Raw genomic sequence first — 6,000 nt, forward strand, 5'->3', positions numbered from 1 at the left:
ATCTGTGAAATGCTTGCCTAGCCCCAAGTGTTATGGCTCTGCAGTACTATGTTCCACAGGATTCTGGGCAAATTTACTGACAGTTACTGTTAAACCTGAAATTTGGAATGTAAGGATAGCCTTCCTGTGGTGGTTCCAATGCTGATGAGCTGCCAGATGCTTTAGTTGATTGTTGGTTTGATGCATAAGGATGCCATGGGGTCAAGAACCCCTGACTACCAACACCCCTGACATGTTGCTTAGATCTTTGAAACCGTGCCCTTGATCACTGGTGACTCTGCTTTGGAAGGTCATTATTCACAGGTGTAACGGAATGTCTTAGATGCTTCGAGTCACTGAAAGGGTACTTAAGGATTTGACTCAGGTCTGGTGTCACTGATGAGTCAAAATGCATGTCATTTTTCCCGTGTTCCTAAGCTGCTCTACAGTATCATCTGATGCATCTGCTTGAAGGAGGAAATGTACAGCAAATAAGGAATTGGTTTGTTTCAGGTATCCAGGTGTGTTAAGTAGCTATGATTCAGTCAGAAATGGAACTTTGCTCTCTGTATAGATGTGTGATTTTTTCTGCTTCTTTCATTAGTTTCTCTGTCAGCCAGAAATAACAAGTTTTCTCACAAGTAACATATTACTGGCTCCCTTGATCTTTTTCTGTAATTAAATACCCAGGATGCTGATAGACTGCTTTCTGATTTAGGACATAAAGAGCTTTGGCAGCATACCTGGATGACATTGGAATTGACATATGACGAACATGAATAGTTAGAAAATAACTGAAAATAACTGAATAGTTAGAAGTTATTTTACAGCTGGAAAAATAATGAGTGACTGTATGTTGAAATACAGTGCAGGAACAAAGTTCTGTCTGTAAGTGCAGTGAGAGTTATCACCACAGAGAGTTTTAAATGCCATTTTGCAAACCTGTGTTGTCACTTAATCTACTGTAAACACTTAGGAGAAAGTGCTTCAGCCCTTAGGTTGCTTGTTTTTGAAGTAATTTAGTGATGGCCAAAGAAGCAGGGTTGGAGTTTGGAGTTTTTTTCATCAAAGGAAATACAGAGGCCATTTCTGCTTGAAAGGGCACATCAGCCTAATAAAGCCAAACCAGAGACTGGATCACTCATAGTATGAAGAATTGAGTTCTGTAGGAGGCAAATTAGCAGAATATCAGCAGCCTGTGATTTGATGTAAATTAGATTAAAATAGGGGTAAAGATGGGAGTACTGAAATAAATGGAAGAATCAACATCTAGAATAGTCATCAAAAACTGGCTTGACTATTTTATTTGTGTAGGTAGAATCTACTATTAAAAAAAAAAAAAGTTGATAATTGAAATTATTGGTGTCATAGCTTCCTGAAGAAGTTGTCTTGTACATGTCTTTTGTACTAGATGGTAAGATGCAGATGACAAATCATTTTTTTAATGCCTATTTCATTTCATTGTGGGTTTCTGTTGTAAGCTCATGGCCAGATTTGTAGCAGCATTGGAAGATGGGCTTCTCAGGTGAGTGTTACTTCAGCTCAAACTGCCTTAATGAGATATCTGTGTCTTCATTAAATCCCCTTGTGATGCTCTTTCTTTTCTGTCTTTATCTACAACTAGTTCACCAGCATTTATTTCAAGCAGCAGTAAGCCTGCTTATCACAATCTGAGGTTTATTCACTATGAAGAGAAAACAAAAAATAAATGGGATAATTATATTTACAGCTTTTGTTACATTGTTGGTATAATCTTGTGAGAGGTGTTTAAAGCAGAAAAGATTTGCTGAGCTATTGCATGGCAAGTGTGGAGGTGAAGAAATGCTACCTACAGCTCTGACCTTTCACTTTTGGAGACCTACAATACCTGTGTCTAATATTTTTGCCTGTTTAATATATTTTCAAATATAACAAAAGAAAATAAAGTCCCACTGTGAATCTTCACTTGGTAGTATTATTGAGATTGTAGCACAAATCTGAGGAAAAGGAAATCAGTTTAATTCACTATCCCTTATTCTTGTTCATCTACTCCTTACCACAGTGCACTTATATATTGTTTAAAACCCACCCAGCCTGTGCCATTTTTTGATTAGGGTTTTCCTTGAGTGGAAAACATTTTTAGATGTGATTGAATTTTCTTTAATGCATCAGGGAGAAGTTGGGTGCATGATGTCTGTCCCCTGAGTTCCCAAGAAAGCCTGTGAAACACAGTTTGTGCACAGGACTATTTGACTTTGATAATACTTCTGGGAGACCAGGTCAGATTGGGTTTAAACAGGATTAGGCTAAAGCAGATATTCCTTAGTTGTATTTTAAGTAGCGTGGGATTTATGAGGGGAAAGTAGATTTATGACCCTGGAAAAATCTTGATCCCTCTCAGTCTGGTTTCAGTCTTCAGAGTGAGACTGAGCTGGTTCCTTTGATTGCTGGATTCATATGATGAATAACACCCTTACTGATTTGTGGATTTCTGTTAGAATTCCTGACTGACCAAAGTCTTGGATGTTTTGTTGTCAATTCAGTCACGACAGCAACTCAAGGAAAGTTCACTGAGTACTGGGTCTAGTGTGAGGATGATGCACAGGCAGGTGGAGAGGTGAGACCACACAGACTTGCACACACTGGTGAGGAATCGCAGTTTCAGTCTCTGTGCTGAAACAGTTTGGCTGGTAGCTTCAAGCATAGCAGTGATGCAAAGATTAGCATTTGCCATTGTGACTTAGGTTTGCTAGCTGAGTGTGAGCCAGTAACCTGCAGGTTGCAGAGATAGCTTTAAATTTAAGTGGATACTTTCGCTGAAACTAGTTAGTAATTACATGTCTGGACCTGCCAATAGATAAAGGTCCGACGGGAGCAGCAGTTCACTGGCTTCTCAGCAACATTTTCTAAGCTAGAGTTTTGAAATTGTACTATGTTAGGAAATGGCCTAGAGGTTCAAGTTAATTTGCTCCTCATTTCACCTAAGCAGGGGTGGTTGTGTTTGTCATCAGCTGAGGCTGAATCACAGTTCAGCACAGAGTCATTTCTCAGTGTTGGCCAGCTTTCAGTAAATAGAGGCATGTAACACTCACTCTGCAAATACCTGCTGGAAGCCAAAGGTTATATCAATGAACAGTAGCATCAGGACTTTTACTGAATCTGCCTCTTTGTTTTCCAGAGCCCCTCATGCTGGTGGTTAAGGGTTGCTGTCCTCATGCACAGAGGGGAGGACAAAGCATGGAAGGGGTCAGTGAGGACACTGTCCTGCAGTTCTGGCTCCAACTGTGCCATATTACCAGACTACTGCCACCAGCTGCTTGACTGTCTTACAGCATTAGTTTTACCCTAACTCTTGCAATTGCTCCCTGATTTGGTTTTGGTGAAGTGATCCAAGTTAAAAAGCCACATTTTAAAGAGCAACATCACAGATCTCAGGGAGGATGGGTGAGTTACACTACCAGAAGCAGAGGTACAACACCTAGGAGTACCCCAAGTTCCAACAAACGCCATCTTTCAATAAGAGGAGTGCAACATCTGAGTTCTAAACTGCCCCTGTCTGGGAAAAGCAGCAGTGCCATATTCTGGACCCAGCTCTCCTTGCTTCTTCAAGTGTCACTGTGGCATACCTGCTTTCCCAAGCTCCAGAGTGGTATTGGGGAGGAGCAGCAGCCCCTTGGCTGGGCCCTGAGCAGACACTACTCAAGACACAACTCCACCATCTCACATTGGTGGGCAAAAGCAGATGAAGCCTAGAACTGTCATTTCTACATTTACCTTAGAGCAAAAACTGCCCCAAAAGATCTGTGAACTCCAGCATGTTCTCTGGACGCTAAAATCCACCCAGAACCACACTTGGTACTCATCAGGCTATCAAAATTCTCCAATCACCAGCACTTCAGCTCAGGTAACAATTGTATCACACCAATGCCAAACAAGAAAAGCACCAACAGGCAAGAATACCCATACACTTCTGCTGCCTTACCCTTACTCTGTTACTTAACTCCTGCACAAGCTTTGACTGGCCTTTGCTCTTTCATTTCATCCCCACTTGTGAAAGCACTTTAACAGTCTGAAGTAAACATGTCTGATTTTCTTAAGGCAGTTCACATAATTCGAAAACCTGATTTCTGTGTATGTGTGTTTGTGTTGTTTTTTAACTCCACTAAAAGGTTATGCCGAGAACATATCTTTGCAACAATCCTTATTAGTGTTGAAGAAAGTTAATATATGCATAGCCTGCAGTATAAGTAGTATTCTGGTTTGGGATACAAGTATAGAACTGTTTTTAGAAAAGAAAAAAGCAAGAATGCCCCTATGGACTGCAAGTCCTAAGCAATCAGGGTAACTTCCACTTCTCTTTCTGCTAAATATGCTTCTTTTTAGGGAATGATTTACTTACATCAGTTAAGTTGCTAACTTATGTTTGGGTTGTTTTAACTAAGCATAGTTAGGTGGAGTATAGACAAAGAATTCTGTAATTCTGTTTGAAATCTCTGTTTTTGCAAACCTGCTCATTGTGTTTTTAAAAAGTCTGTTGTTCAAACACGCTTGCTGCCCAGCTCTGTTCTAGGTGAGAGCTGCATCTGAAAACCCTTGTCCCTCACTCTCCCACCTCAGTCATCTGAAAGCTGTGTGTAGAGAAGCAAAGCCTTGTGTTCAAATATCAGATATATTCTTTTGTGTTTCAAAACATTTTGTGTGCAGGATTTACAGCCATGAGCACAATTTATCGCTTTTTTCTTTCCTACTTCAAGGAAAGAGCCATTATCAGCCCACAAATGTAGAAACACAACAAGCTCACGAGTTTGATTCAGCTTAATATAACCAACCAGTGGCTAACCACAGTCTTCACTGTGTGTCAGTTTCCCTCTGGCACATCTGAAAGTGATTCACAAAAATCAGCTGTAGAGAAAGGGTGTCCAGGACAGCCCATGAGGGTCTCCCTGCTGTGGGTTGAGCCCTGACACTGCCATCCCCATGTGAGCAGGAGTCCCAGTTGTCATGCCTTTCAGGAGCCCAGTTCAGTCCTCCTGTGTCACTGCAGCAGTCCCAGGCTGGCTGGCAGGCCTGCGGGGGTCCCAGCCGTGCCTGCTGCAGTGCCAGTCCCAGCCCACACTGCCAGCAAGGCATCCTCACACCACCACAAACCTCCCCTGTCAGTGACTCAGCAGCTGAATAACAGCCTTTTTTCCTCCTCGCTGGGTCCTTACAAGAAATTTCAATATAAGGAAACTGCATGTAGAAAAATACTAAAATAAAAGAAACTAACTGGTGTCCTAAGGCTCCCCTTTCCCAAGGCTAAAACTAAGAGTAAAATGACCCCATTTTTCAATTAAAGTTGTCAGTCACACTGGCTAGTCCCAGAACAAAGTTCCAGGAACAAATAAATATTTTAGGCAGGTGTGTTTATTTTATCTGTGCTGATACTGCCAAGCTGTGGCACAATCAGGTCACTTTGACTATAAGCTAAGCTCCAGAGCTCAGAAGGACTTTGACTGGATCAAAAGGGCAGGGCATGGTGCCCTGGGGCTGTCTATGCCACGCCACCACTGTGATGATGGATCTGGAGTTTCAGCAGTATGTGGATGTAGTCAGCAGCCAGGCCCTTCCAAGGGAACCATGGAGGGGGTGAGTATTTATTCCCAACATTTTGCCTCTGCTGATCCCCAGGATGCTGGACAAGGGGCTATCAGATGGAAAAAATGCTCCAAGTTACCAGGCCAAGCAGAGCCTGCAAGAGGGGAGAACAGCAACTCCTCTGTCACCATGGCTCCAGCACAAGCAGTGTCATAGCCGCACATTCATTGCAAATGCCAGGGAAGACTGAGTTCCAACAAGACATACTGATTTCACTTTACCTGAGCTCAGAGGCAAAGCACAACAGTGCCACAAAAACTTGTACAAAGCCCTGCAAGCAGCCATGTGGATCATCCAGGAGGGTGTTTTGTGCTTCAAGTCCCTTTTTTGATTTCCAAACACTTTTCCTTTAATAACAAGGAAGGTTTAATGCCTGCAGTATGATTGTTCTTTATAGGGCTCCAC

Source organism: Agelaius tricolor, unplaced genomic scaffold (assembly GCF_023055355.1).
Source record: "Agelaius tricolor isolate 1412-34295 unplaced genomic scaffold, bAgeTri1.0.p SCAF_27, whole genome shotgun sequence".
NCBI classification, from domain to species: Eukaryota; Metazoa; Chordata; class Aves; order Passeriformes; family Icteridae; genus Agelaius; species Agelaius tricolor.